Raw genomic sequence first — 15,316 nt, 5'->3', positions numbered from 1 at the left:
CAACCAGGACTAGAACCCAGCACCATATGGGATGCCAGCACCGCAGGTGGAGGATTAACCAAGTGAGCCACAGCGTTGGCCCCTGGATGCTCCACTTCTAATCCAGCTCCCCGCTAATGCATCTGAAAAAGCAGTGGAAGATAACCCACGTGCTTGGGCCCCTGCACACCCATAGAAGAACCTAAAGAAGCTCCTAGCTCCTGGCTCCAGCTTAGCCTAGCCCTGGCTATTGCAGATACTCTGATTGGACTAAGACACAGTTGAGAGATGATGGAAGACACATTTACAGCTAATGGAAGATCTTCTCTATGTCTCTCCCTCTCTAATTCTGCCTTTCAGATAAATTAATAAATCTTTTTAAAAAGTGGTTCTGCAGACACTTTGGTGTTCACATCCATAAACAATTTTCTTGGAAAGCACACAAGTGTAAATATGTAAATTTATTTAAGATGTATATATATATTAATATGCACATATTTTAATATATATATTCCAATAATGTAAACTACCTCATTCCCATTTAGATACCTCTCATTCTTCGTACCTCTATTTGTCTTCTACTTCCCCTGGGCTTGCTGAGTTCTTAAGCATACCCAACCCCAATGAGACTGCAGTAGCTACCATTTACTATCCATAAGATCTTAAGCCACACACTTCAACTTATGTTGAATACCACCTATTTATTCTTACAAATTGCTTCCTTTATCCATTTTTTCCTCTTATATACATAGCTTAGGAATTTAGTTTGAAGGCCCATGGTACTCTTTCAATCCAAGTGACATTTTTAACAATTGCAAAATATGACGGAAGAAACAAATATTCAGTAAATTCCATATTCTGATTAGTGTTGCCCATTTTAACTACTACTACTCTTTGGTAAAAGAATGAATTAATTGTAAAGATGGTTGAAAGTGTTAGTAAGTAGAACTCACATATTCACTTACTTCTCACACACTGCTTTCCTGGGGGGAAATAATAAGAAAATGCAGAATTTATACTGTTCTGCACAGTGCTGAACTATAGGGCAGGAGGGAGAGGGGGAAAGGAAGGAGGGAGGAAGGGAATATTATTATGTTCTTAGAATTGTATTTATAAATCACATTGAATCTGTTAAAAACTAATTAAAATTAAAATTTAAAAAAGGAAATTATGCATGTACAAGGATACTTACAAAAAGTTCATGGAAATTAAATTAAAAGATCAACTTATTTTGGTTCAAAAATTTTTAAAACCCAAGCAAAAGTAGAGTCTTCAGAAAATTAATGAAAAATATATATTATAAAAAAAAACACACAGACCTCAAAGTTTTTGTTCTCAAATTTGCTTTATAATCTCATTTTCCATGGACTTTTTGAATTACCCTCATCTATTTGTATTTGTATGTAATGCTTAGATATCACTTCAAATGAATCCACAAGTTTTTGTTTCAGAAGAATGGGTTTGGTTGTACTATAGAGATTGTTAAGCCATTTATGAATCACCTAAACACAGTGTTAATAAATGTGTCGACAATATTTCTGATTGGACCAAGAAGACACAGTTCAGAGATGAAAATAATTTTAGGTGATATTTTTAGTTAATCTTAAATTGGATTTTAAAACTACAAATATTCATTCATAAATATTTGATATTTATTTTACCAGGGAACTCAAAGAATAACAAAAACATGTGCTATGAAAGCTGTCAGAGGGGTTCTAAGCCAACTGAATGGGAACGAGTAGGCAAAATTTGCCAAGACACAAAAGGGAAGCATCTAAGTAAAGACTTGAGCCTGAGGTCAGAGTCTTCTTTCCCCAGATGTTTCTCAGGTTGGCTTCTCAGAAGAGGAAAAAAGTCTAAAACATATTTACTTCATATATACTAATATAATGTAAAGCATGATTTTAAGGAAAAATTGACGATAAGCACTTCTTTAACTTGCTATACTTTTGCTAGATTTACATGTAGGTTTTGATGGGTCAACAATGAAATTTCAGATAAGAAAGTAGCAGCAGATATACGCACACTAACACAGCTTCAAAGTTCTTTTTTTTCTTTAGGACAAAAGTAATAGTTACCTGGAGAGACTTTTGTTTAACACAGAGGCAGCTGGGTTACCTCAAAAGATAGCTAGCTCTCCAAACATTGCTAGATAATAGGGACAAAAAAGAAATAAGTATCTCCCAGTATATAAAGCAATGACTGGGCTTGTTTAGTTATTTATCCCACCACCTTCCCCAGAAGAGGGTTTAATACTCCTTGCACTTTTATTGCCAATATAGATGTCTTAATAATCTCTCTGTGCATTAGTGGACTTCTTCTTCTTTTTTTGCAATCTACTATTCAACTGAGAATGCTGTCTTTCTCAAGTCCTGGCTTTACTCAGGGATCCCAATTCTCAACTCCATCCCCTATGTGTACCCAAGGCTTCACTCCACTGTGTGATCATAGTTATTAAACCCATGGCCCTCAATTTCTAAAGCTAAAAGTTCAATTTCACACTAAAGTTAGTTTTGATACCATGTGTCTATTTGCCATGCTCTATCCATCACTGTTCTTTTTTAAAAGTATTTATTTCAAAGGCAGATTTACAGAGATAAACAGGAAGAAAGAGAGAAAGAGAAATCTTCCATCCTCTGGTTCACTTCTCAAATGGCCAAAACAGCCAGGACCAGGCCAAGTCAAAGCCAAGAACTATGAATTCCATCCGGGTCTCCCAGTAGGTGGCAGGGACCCAAGCACTTGAGCCATCTTTTCCTACTTTCCCAGGCATATTATGAAGCTGGATCAAAAGTGGAGCAGTTGGGACTCAAATTGGCACTTATGTGGGATGTCAATGTTGCAGACAGCAGTTTAATCCATTGTACCAAAATGCCAGCTCCCATCATTATTCTTTGCTCCTGGTGCTTTCTCTTCCTTTGATACAAGTTCATTTGTGAATCTTTTTAGTCGTTAATCAAATACTTCTAGAGAAGTTCTAGGTATTTGTAGCTTACATTATCAGATTATCAGAATTGGTAGCCTCCCCTTCTGTCAACCACTGCAAGACACACTAATTCCAGTGCCAAGTATTTGATGTAGCAGTGAAGATGTCACTTTGGATGCCCATATCCCCTATCAGACTGCCTGGATTTAAGTCTCAGTTCCATTCCTGATTCCAGCTTCCCACTCATGTGCACCCTGGGAGGCAGCAGGTGATGGCTCAAGTATTTGGTTCTCTGCCACCCACGTGGAAGACCTGGATGGAGTGTCAGGCTCCTGATTTCAGCCTTGCCCAGCCCCAGTCATTGCAGCATTTGAGGAGTGAACCAGCAGATAGGAGGTTATTTTGTGTCTCTCTCTGCTTCTGTTTTTATTCCTTTTGAATAATTAATAATTTTGTAAAAAAAGAAAAATTTCTAATTTCAGTTATTCTATAATGTTGCTCTGAATTACAACCTTTGATATGAGGATTTGATCTACAAACATCAGAATTCTTAAGCCAAGGAGTAAAGGGGAGGAAAGTGGATAAAGGTGGGATGAGGGCAAAAGCTTCCTTGGTATCTTTCAAACAGATAAAACGGAGCAGAATTTCTTTTACAGACCAAGGTAGAGATGTCATTCTAGATAATCTATAAACAATAAGCAGATGTGTGATCTCAAAAATTTGCAGCTGGCATTGTGGTATAGCAGGTAAAGCCACTGACTGCAACACCAGCATCCTATATAGGTGCCAGTTTGTATCCCAACTATTCCATTTCTGATCCAGCTCCCTGCTAATGGCCTGCAAAAAGCAGAAGATGGCCCAAGTACCTGGGCCCCTGCCACCCATGTGAGAGACCCAGAAGAAGCTCCTGGCTTCAGCATGGCTCTCCCTCTCTTTAACTCTTTCAAACAAATAAATCTTTTTCAAAAAAATTCAAGGCCAGAAATAATGATTCTAATCCTCAAGAGTTTACTTGATAAAAACCTGATGTACTTTATTCTCCACACTGAAGTAGAATTCCTGAAAATGCCAAACAGATCACAGTATTTTCCTGGTCCCTCCAGGGTCTTCCCAGTACTGCTCTACTGTCAAGCAATCCAGCTTTCTTTTAGTTCCTCCATTCTATCAGTCTCCCCATCCTGCTCCCACTCCTGTATTCATGGAAAGCCTTTAAGAAGTACTATTACATCCTTCACGCATCCTTCAGGTCTCAGCTTAAATAACTCTTGCTGGGGAAGTGCTGGGGGTTGGGAAGAGGTTTGGTGGTGTCTGTAAGCTATGACCTTCCCCTCTTATTTTCCTCTAAAACATTCACCACACTGTTAATTACATATTTCATGTCTGCCCCTCTTTGCTGAGTTGCAAACTGCTCAACTGTTTAATACAGTCATCCGTTGGCATCTGCATGGGATTGGTTCCAGGATCCCCCGTGGGCAGCAATGGCCCCAGATACTCAAATATCTTTAGTAAAATGGCATAGTATCTGCATATAACTTATACATATCTTCTACATATTTTAAATCATCTTTAGATTACTTATAGTAGCTAATAAAATATAAATGCTATGTATATAATTGTTATACTGTATTGTTCAGGGAATACTGACAAGAAAAAGTCTACGTATGTTTAGTACAGATGTTTTTTAAAAAAATATTTGAATCCACATTTAGTTGAGCCAAGGGATACAGAGGGCTGACATTAGTGCAAGCAGAGTACTGGGCATGTATCAGTAGAATGGGTGAGCAGAATAAGCAAGCGCAAGCAAGTCCAAACATGAGCCTACCTTGTGCTCAAAGTCAGAGCACAATTTATTGGCATCACCTGTATAAATCTAACACTCACCAACAAAGGAAGCTTGTCTCAGCCTCATAAACCATCATAGAAAGTTGACTTTTTAGCCATATCACTACAGAACACAGTCCGAGTTTCATGACTCATATGATTTAATAGCTCTGTTACTGGGTGCATGAAAATTATTTATAACCTTTATGAAACTATCCATTAGAAAATACATATTTTCTCCTTTTAAATTAACAATGGAATAGAAAGTAGTAAACCTTTCACACATTTTAAACTAAAAAGTCCACATAAAAACATGAAGTCATTGGGTTTCGTATTATTTTAAAAACTGGCTAAGGAAGACTTTTCTCTCTGTCTCTCTCTCACTGTCCACTCTGCCTGCCAAAAAAAAAAAAAAAAAAAAAAAAAAGTAAGTCTGAAAGCTACAGACACTGGGGAGATCAAGGTTGTTATGACATGCTAGATCATAAAACTGCTACATAAAACAGGGCAGAAAATATTGATAACTTTATATATTGATACAACTGTTAACTTCAGTATAAGAGCAAAGTCAAGAAAAAATCCAAACACAGGAGGAAGAAATTTGCAAATATAAATAATTGATTAGCATCTACAATTCTACAACACAATTTTTTAAATGGCAAACACCCATCAGAAAAATTAATGAAAAATGTGAAAATGTAATTCCAGAATCACATGAAGAATCATCATGTGAAAACTTTCAACCTTACCACAAGTCAGGAAAATGAAAATTAAAAATGAGATACCATTTCACATCCACCACACTGGAAAAAATTAAATTCCTGCAATACCAAACATGAAATGAAAAGGAGCATAAGAATCTCATAAACCTGGGGTCGGTGCTGTGGCGCATCCCATATGGGCGCCAGTTCTAGTCCCGGCTGCTCCTCTTCCGAACCAGCTCTCTGATGTGACCTGGGATAGCAGAAGATGGCCCACGTCCTTGGGCCCCTGCACCCATGTAGGAGACCTGGAAGAAGCTCCTGGCTTCAGATTGGCACAGCTCCAGTCATTGCGGCCAATTGGGGAGGGAACCATCGGATGGAAGACCTCTTTCTCTCTGCCTCTCCTCTCTGTCTGTAATTCTGATTTTCAAATAAATAAATAAATCTTTAAAAAAAAAAAGAATCTCATAAACCACATTGGGAAAGTTTAACTACATATAGCCCTTCTTTAAATATTCCTTTTTTGTTAAACTTTAAAGTGAACAAATTTCATACAATTCCTATATACAGATTTAGGAACTAATGAAACTTCACACCCACCCTTCCTCCCGCACATGCTCCTTCCATTTCTTCTCTTTCCTTTCTTATTCTTTCTCTTAATTTTCACAATGATCTACTTTCAGCTTATTCTGTACTCATTAGATTAACCCTGAAATAAATAAACAGCCCAACAACTAGTGAGAAGAAAAAAAAACACTGCTCAAGAGTACAAATGCTGCAATCATTAAATCTCAAAATGTCAATTTTGCTCTTATGCATCACATTTTTTGGTACTCTATTAGTTACCACACATCAGGGAAAGCATGTGGAATTTTCTTTTTGGGGCCTGGCTTATTTCACTAAGTATAATGGCTCCAGTTATATCCATTTTGTTGCAAAAGACAGGATCTCATTATTTTCTTATAGCTGAGTGATATTCCAATACTATATATATGTATAGTATTATATATATATAATGTCTATATATTATATATACTATATATAATGCTAAATACTATATATACCATATATAATATATACTATGGAATATATACTATATAACATATAGTTTATACTATATATATATAATACTATATATAATTTCTTTACTCAGTCATCAGTTGATGGACATCTGGGTTGATTATTTATCTTAGCTATTGTGAATTGAGCTGCAACAAACATGGGGCTACAGATAACTCTTTCACCTGTGATTTAATTTCATTTGGGTAAATTCCCAGAAGTGGGATTGCAGGGTCATATGATATACCAATTTTTAGTTTTCTGAGGTATCTCCATACTGTATTCCACAATAGCCGTACTCATTTACAATCCAACCAACAGTGGATTAGGGTACCTTTTTCCCCACATACTCACCGATATTTATTGTTTTTTTGATATCTGTATGACAGGCAGGCTAACTATGATGAGATAATACCTCATTGTGGTTCTGATTTCCATTTCCCTGATGGCTGGTGATTCTGAGCATTTTTTTTTTTCATGTGTCTGTTGGCCATCTGAATTTCCTCTTTTGAAAAATGCTTGTTCAATTCCTTTGCCCATTTCATAACTGGATTGTTGTTTTGTTGTCGCTGAAGTTCTTGAGCTCTTTATAGATACTGGGAATTAATCCTTTATCAGTTATATAGTTTGCAAATATTTTCTCCCATTCTGTCAGTTGTGCCTTCACTTTCCTGAGTGTTTCCTTTGCAGTGCAGAAGCTTCTCAGTCTCATGTAATCCCACTTGTTTATTTTGGCCCTGATTGTCTGTGCCTCTGGGGTCTTTTCCAAGAATTCTTCACCTATGTCAATTTTCTCCTCTAATAATTTGATGGTATCAGGTCATAGATTTAGATCCTTGATCCATTTTGAGCTGATTTTCATATAGGGTATAAGGTATAGGTGTTGTTTCATACTTCTACATTCAGAGATTTAATTTTCCCATTGCAATTTGTTGATGAGACTCTCCTTTTTCCAGGGGTTGATTTTAGCTCTTTGTCAACGATAAGTTAGTTGTAAATGTGTGGACTGATTTCTAGAGATTCTATTATTATTGGTCTACATGTCTATTGCTGTGCCAATACCAGGTTATTTTGATTATAACTGTGCTTCAGTATGTCTTGAAATCTGGTATTGTGATGCCTCTGGCTTTTTTGTTGTTGTTTAAGATAGCTTTATTTACTCAGGGTCCCTTGTGTTTCCATATGAATTTTTGTATCACTTTTTTATAGATCTGAGAAGACTATCATTGGTATTTTGAGTGGGATTACATTGAATCTTTAAACTACTTACAACAGTAAGGACATTTTGATGATATAAATTCTTCCACTCTATGAACATAGAATATTTTTCCATTCTTTGTGTCTTTTCTTTCCTTCTTTAATGTTTTGCAATTTTCATCATACAGATCTTTTACTTCCTTGGTTAAATTTACTTGAGGTATTAAAGGTTTTTGTAGGTATTATGAATGAGACCAATCTCTGAAGTTCTTTCTCGGGGCCAGCACCGTGGCTCACTTGGTTAATCCTCTGCCTGCGGCACCGGCATCCCACAGGGGTGCCGGGTTCTAGTCCTGGTTGCTCCTTTTCCAGTCCAGCTGTCTGCTGTGTCCCGGGAGGGTAGTGGAGGATGGCCCAAGTGCTTGGGTCCCTGCACCCACATGGGAGACCAGGAGGAAGCACCTGGCTCCTGGCTTCAGATTGGTGCAGCGCTGGCCGTGGCAGCTGTTTGGGGAGTGAACCAACAGAAGGAAGACCTTTCTCTGTCTCTCTCTCTCTCACTGTCTATAACTGTCAAATGAATAAATAAGAAGTTCTTTCTCAGCCATAGCCTTGGCTGTGTATACAAAGGCTATTGATTTCTGTGTGTTAATTTTATATCCTGCAACTTTACCAAACTCTTATGAATGTCAATAGTCTTACTGGAGTCTTTTGGATCCTCCATACATAGAATCATATCATCAGCAAATAGGGATAGTTTGACTTCCTCCTTCCCAATTTGTATCCCTTTGATATCTTTTTCTTACCTAATGGCTCTGGCTAAAATTTCCAGGACTATATTGAATAGCAGTGGTGAGAATGGGTATCCCTGTATGGTTCCTGATCTCAGTGGGAATGATTCCAACTTTTCCCCACTCAACAGGATGGGGCATAAACAAAGGCATAATGATTACATTTCATATGAAATTCACCAACCAAAAAATAGTGTTACTGAATGTCAGTACCTAAATTAGAGTAGAAACATGTGCTATTTAAGAAATAGTACAACATGTCTTACATTAGTATAAACCAGATACTCTCTTGATTATATGAATACAGTGCTAGATATTCTTCATCCCCTGCCCCCCCCAAAAATCAACTGTCCCAAGAGACTGTCATTTGGACTGCAACACAGGGATCCTCTGCCTTCTGGCTCTGGAATTCGGTTTGACAACAGGACATCAGAGAATGGGAAGAAAGTGAAGCTAATGTATTTATTCCCTGACTCTTCTGTCAGATTAACTCAGGCTTTTAATCAAGCAGTCTTCTCAACATACCAACATTTTCTGGGTTTCAGTGATGGTCCTCTTCTCTTGCTCGTTGAGACCTAAGAACCATAATATCTCACACTATTGTTAGCCGTGTGGTGCATCACCATCCAATGTTGTTTTAACCTAGACACGCATTTTAAATTTCAACTAAGTTATCTCACTCTGAGAAAACCATGTATTGTCTACGAAACCACTGACATAATTATGAAGCACAACTTAGGCTTCATACCCAACCATCTGAGAAATAAATTTCTCGGCCGGCGCCGTGGCTCACTAGGCTAATCCTCCGCCTTGCAGCCCCGGCACACCGGGTTCTAGTCCCGGTCGGGGCGCCGGATTCTGTCCCGGTTGCCCCTCGTCCAGGCCAGCTCTCTGCTGTGGCCAGGGAGTACAGTGGAGGATGGCCCAAGTACTTGGGCCCTGCACCCCATGGGAGACCAGGAAAAGCACCTGGCTCCTGGCTCCTGCCATCGGATCAGCGCGGTGCGCCGGCCGCAGCGCGCCGGCCGCGGCGGCCACTGGAGGGTGAACCAATGGCAAAAGGAACACCATTCTCTCTGTCTTTCTCTCTCACTGTCCACTCTGCCTGTCAAAAAATAAAAATAAATTTAAAAAAAGAAAGAAAGAAATTTCTCCCATAGATCTACCTTATAAACTGATATATACAGGTATCATCCACTGCCATCCAGCTTCTGAATTCACACTGGCCTGGCCCTGTCTGCTGTGAGCATTTGGGGAGTGAGCCAGCAGAAGGGAACTTGGTCACTCAGCCTTCCAAACAAAATGAGTAAATTTTCAAAAATATATCTAAATAATTTTTAAAGTAACAAATACAGCTATTGGGTAAACTAAAAACAAAAACAAGAACTAGGAAACAGGGGAAAGCTTTATGGAGAAAGTGGTATTCCAGCTCGGTCTTAAAGGATAGAGAGGATTCAGACAGCATTATAGCTAGGTACTATGAAGAGGACTGGGCCTTCTGAGCAAGGAAAACAAATAATCTACAACACTAAACTAAAAAAGGGTATGACTGTTTTGCCAGAATTAAGTATACAGCTTGACTTAAGCAGAAAAAGTTTTGTTTTTGATTCTAAGCCAAACAGATATAGCTTTATAAATAGTCATTACATAATTTATGAATTCTCCAGAAAAGAAAAGGTCTGGGAAAGAATAGATTCTTTTAAAAAATTAAGCAGAATTTTGCCAGGAAAATATATCTTAGTTTTAATTTCCAAATCCATTTAATAAGCTTTGAGTAGCTTCCAATTTACTCATTATAAATTGGCCCACATGTCTATACCATTCATTCCATGCTGCCAGGATAGCCATACCTCTATTTTGGATCCTTGGTAAATGTTTGTAACAGGTTTCTGAATAGGCCAGGCAATTTTCAACCAGAACAAGTCTCATGCTTATCTCAGCAATTTAATGAAGGATGTTTGGAAGCTATTTTTAACGTCTGTGTTGATCTGTCGATTGTTTTTCAGGTTTTCAAGCTATGAAACTATCAGTGAACTCATAAGGCAAACAGATTATGGAACATCAAAGCAACTGTATTACTAATGCAATGTTGTCTAATATTTCTGCCTGCTACAGAGAAATATTCCACATATTAAAAAAATATTTCAATTTCCTGGGTTAGCTTTTATAATCATTTCCAGCATTCATGTCGTTTCTCAAAAATTTTCTAAAATCTCAGAAAATACCTTGTTAATTAAGTGGTTAATGTTTACTGTGCCAAGAATACTTTTCATTGACATTATTCCTATTTTTGTACACTTCATTGTTTACCAGGGCCAAAACAAAATATTTTGATGTAGGAAATTTTATGAGACTGCTTTGATAAGAGAAAATTATGACAAGATTTTAAAAATAAACTCTTCAATTTCCAGATTAAGAAAAACACGATGTTACATATGAAATAGATATCTTCATCCCTTCACCTCCAACTACCTTCTACCCAAAGATAAGGTCACAGTCACAGATTAGGGTGAATGTCAGAGATGAAAAACAACTCATGCGGCCGGCGTCGCGGCTCACTTGGCTAATCCTCTGCTTGCAGTGCCAGCACTCCGGGTTCTAGTCCCAGTTGGGGCGCAGGTCCTGTCCCGGTTGCTCCTCTTCCAGTGCAGCTCTCTGCTGTGGCCCAGGAAGGCAGTGGAGGATGGCCCAAGTGGTTGGGCCCTGCACCCGCATGGGAGACCAGGAGAAGCACCTGGCTCCTGGCTTTGTATCGGCACAGCGCCGGCTGTAGTGGCCATTTGGGGGGTGAACCAATGGGAGGAAGATCTTTCTCGCTGTCTCTCACTGTCTAACTCTGGCTGTCAAAAAAAAAAAAAAAAAAAAAAAAAAACTCATGGTTGGGATAAGATGAGCACTACACATTATCTGGGGCAAACCATATGATAACTAGGAGATAATGTTTATCACCGCATTTGCTCATTTTTGATTTGACAAGGCCATTCTAGGGGTAATTTCTGCTTGCTACTGGTAATTTACTTGTCACTTCAATAGTCTGCTTTTCAAAGTCAGTGACTTCTCTCAAAGTTTCCATTTATTATCAATTAAAAGAGATGTTGCTGATAAATAATGGGACTTTTCCCACTTGAATATCAAAAGATAAGCAACTCTTTATTCAGATTGCAAAGAAAATTTCCTACTTTTCTGACCTCAGAAGTGAGGTCATATGTTGATCATAAAACTCATTCTTCATAGTGATTTTAGGGGACCAGACCAATCAATCTCTTAAATGATGGTATTTTCTTTTTAACTTTTCTGCCACTTACACATATGCTTGATCTGAGTATGACTTCACCAAAATTTATGTTGAAACTTTATTTTCATTGTGGTAGTATTAAGAGGTAGGGCCTTGGACTGGCACCGTAACTAGTGGGCTAAGCCTCCAACTACAGCACCAGAATCCCATATGGGTACCCAAGAGTCCCAGCTGCTCCTCTTCCAATCCAGCTCTCTGCTGTGGCCTGGGAAAGCAGTAAAAGATGGCATAGGTGCTTGGGCTTCTGCACCCACGTGGGAGATCCGAAAAAAGCTTATGGTTTCGGGTAGGCTCAGCTCCGGCCATTAAGGCCATCTGGGGAGTGAACCAGTGGATAGAAGACCTTTCTTTCTGTCTCTCCCTCTCTCTGTCTTGTAACACACCTCACAAATAAATAAGATCTTTAAAAAAAAAAAAAAAAAAAAAAGAGGTAGGGCCTTTTGGGAAGTATTTAAGTTACAAGTTACCCTCATAACTTTGTAAGTGGATTAAAACCTTACAAAAAGGCTGGAAGGAACTAGCTTCTAACTCTTTTGCCCTTCCATTTTCCACCACAGGAAGATACAATGCTCATTTTAGAAACAGAGATCAAGGCCCCCTCCAGACATCAAATCTGCTAGCACCCTTTTCTTTTCTCGGATTTGCCAGGAATAAACTTCGGCAGCAAGTGTGTTGCCTAATGGTTCAGAGGCCAGTGGGGACACCTGAATCCCATATCAGAATGCCTGGGTTCAAGTCTTGGCTCCACCTGATTTCAGCTTCCTGCTAGTGTGAACCCTGAGAGGGAACAGGCGATAGCTCAAGGGGCTTTTTTGCTCCCTGTTGACTTGACCTATGGGCACTTGGGGAGTAAACTAGCATATAGGATCTCGATTCTCATTCTCTCTCTCTCTAATTCAAATTTTTTTAAACGGAAATTTCTGTTCTTTATTAATTACCCAGTCTCAGGTATTTTGCTATTGCAGCACAAATGATCTAAGACAGCATGTAAAACAGTAATATAGTAATAAACAACCCAGACAGAATGAAGAAAATGAATGTCCCTGGTAAGTGGTATTAAGTAAAACTTTACAGGACAATATTTTAGAATGAACCAAACAAAAATGAAGTTACTCATGCTTAATGCCGCATAATCAAAATGAAACTTTAAAGAAGCAGATAATACTACAAAGAGACCAGTTTTTCCTAAGAACAGGATATTCCTAGGAACCAGTTTGAAAGGGTTCAGTCACAGTGAACTGGCATAAGAAAATCCCCTATCATTTAATGCCTACCAAAAAAAAAATCAAACCTGAAGTAAACCAATCCACTTAATATACATTATTGTTTCCTTGTTTCCACTTTATAAAACCAACTTCTCTGTCACAGGCCCTAGAACACTCTATTTTGTACCATGAAATGCTGCCAGATTCTAAAACTGCTAATAAAAACCAACCAGATCTTTAAATTTGTTGCAATTTTGTCTTTTGACAATGGTGTGGTCAGGAAAGTCTATTGTACCAGTAACTTGCTAATTTTGTTTTTTAAGTAACAATTTTATAGTTTGGCATACTCCAGGTATATTAGACTCAAAACATACAATGTGGAGCCAAATTTTATGGTTCTAAATTATTTGATTTACATTTGCATGTATGTGACGTTGAAATGTCAGTATAAAATATAGTCCTAACCAAACCCTATTCCTTTATATGTGACCAACTTTCATATGATCTATTTAACATATATGTGAAGTTTCTGATTCCCAGAAAAGTCAATATGATGAAAAGGTGTAACTCATAGATTACAATATAAATTATTAGCTTCAAAATGTTTAATAACACGTAATTGTTATAGAATCTCAGCCTCCAAGTAAGCCTTGCCCCCTTCAGAGTAGTCCTCTGGGATGCTGCACGGCTATTCTAACAATGTTGTCACTATTTTAATCTATTTTTAAACTTCCCTTTTGAAACTGACTTTCTTTTCACCAGGATAATCCTTGAAATAGCCTTAATAGTGGTAAAATCCTAAAGGCAGAACTGAGAACCGTGCAGAAATCCTTCTGCCTATTTAGTATACAAAATAAGTGCTCAAGCTAAGTTGCTAACGTTAATTAAAAATACACAAATGAAAAAGTACTCACAAAAGTGATCATAAAAATCACATTTTATGATGCTTAAGTAAAAATTTCAAAAGATTCAAAATACTTATGAATAGCAGCTGTACTACTGGAAAAAGCTTTCAGACTCCAAAGATGACTACTTACAATAAGCACTCTCATTACAAACTTAAATGATGACATGTTTAGTATTTCAGGACTGTGAGTAGACACACTTCAAAGTCACAAAGCCGTTTTCTTTGAGTTGAAGCTATTTCCTAGATATAACTTCATTAATTCTTTACATACCCCTATGAAACAAAATGCAGATTTACCATTCTTTTTTCAGATGGCTGAGTGGAGGTGCTATAAAGGAAAGAAAACTTTGTCTATTCCATGAGGCAACAATTAAAACTAGGAACACTGTCCCCTAAAATTCTGCTCTACACAGCACAATTTAAGTGAAATGTTTTAGCTTAATTTTCTTGACAAAGACATTACATAAATGAAAAGTATTATTATTCAGGTAGGTGTGTCATAAAATATTAGAGGTCTATTAAAAGTGATCATTTATTGCATACTAGCTTGGAAGAACTCCTGTTTGATGTTTGAGAGTTACTCATTAACAGGCTGGTGTCTCGCCTCAGATATACACTCATAAAAGTTCCAGTTAACTCTCTTTTACCAAGAAAGAAAGCTTGTTTTTTTAAAATACTCTCATGAATTTTGGAAGAAAAAAATCACTTTAAAAACCAAATACATAAAAATGAAAAAGAGGAAGCCAAATGAGGCAATAAACAATCTACTGGCAAAACCAGCTACGAGCAAACAGTAGGGAAACTGGCAAAAGACTGTCAGTTCTAGGGAGATAAAGCACAACCATAACACATTTACAATATCTGAACAATTTTCATGAAAACAACTAAAATGATTACTCTCCTAAATGTTCAATTCTTTCTAAGAAAAGTAAACTTGCTGCTCAATATGCAGGGATATCGAGCAGCCTACATCTTCCATTCTGCTCATTTATTAAATAAGAATTTAGGGTCTCTGTTAGGATCATCAAGGCTCTCTGGGGCTGTCAGTGCCACTGCATCTAGTCAGGAAATCAAAGAGCTGACAAATGAAAGACAAAGGGATTTTACTCCTTCCCAGAGTCATTGTGATCTTTCAAGCATCACTTTTAGGGGGTACTCACCCAGGGACCTAAAAGCGTTCAGCAATACTCATAAAGAAAAACTGTAACGATGCGTAAACAGCAATAGAAAAGGTGTCAGACCGGCATTCTTTGAATGCTCCTTTGCACTTGAGGCTTGGAGACGGGCTGGATGGAGGGCAACTCAGCCAAGTTCTAATCCCAACTTCCACCTGCACTGACTGCTCACTTTTGATATAATCAGTACTTTTCTTCGTGGGCGTCTCAGCTGTCTGGCCTATGAAATGGGTAATTTAATAGTAACCTGCCCACAT

At 37.9% G+C, this 15,316-nt stretch overlaps 1 protein-coding gene across 7 annotated transcripts in view; it reads right to left on the bottom strand.

Annotated features, from left to right (window-relative positions):
* The window catches only part of RNF180 (ring finger protein 180), a 244,254-nt gene that overhangs the window by 227,513 nt on the left and 1,425 nt on the right, over nt 1–15,316 (bottom strand). The window contains exon 1 of one of the 7 annotated variants that reach the window (XM_070056915.2): nt 15,045–15,224. The exons of 5 other annotated variants lie outside the window; for them this stretch is intronic. The gene's annotated coding sequence lies outside the window, so the exon portion shown is untranslated. Of the gene's footprint in view, nt 1–5,595; nt 5,851–15,044; nt 15,225–15,316 lie in introns of those variants that run through there. One more of the 7 variants, XM_089312800.1, reaches the window with a different exon arrangement.

The sequence above is a fragment of the Oryctolagus cuniculus genome, chromosome 14 (genome assembly GCF_051225735.1).
Source record: "Oryctolagus cuniculus isolate XC-2025 breed Fujian yellow rabbit chromosome 14, ASM5122573v1, whole genome shotgun sequence".
In the NCBI taxonomy this organism is placed as follows: domain Eukaryota; kingdom Metazoa; phylum Chordata; class Mammalia; order Lagomorpha; family Leporidae; genus Oryctolagus; species Oryctolagus cuniculus.
This window is presented reverse-complemented; position numbering and strand designations above follow the sequence as displayed.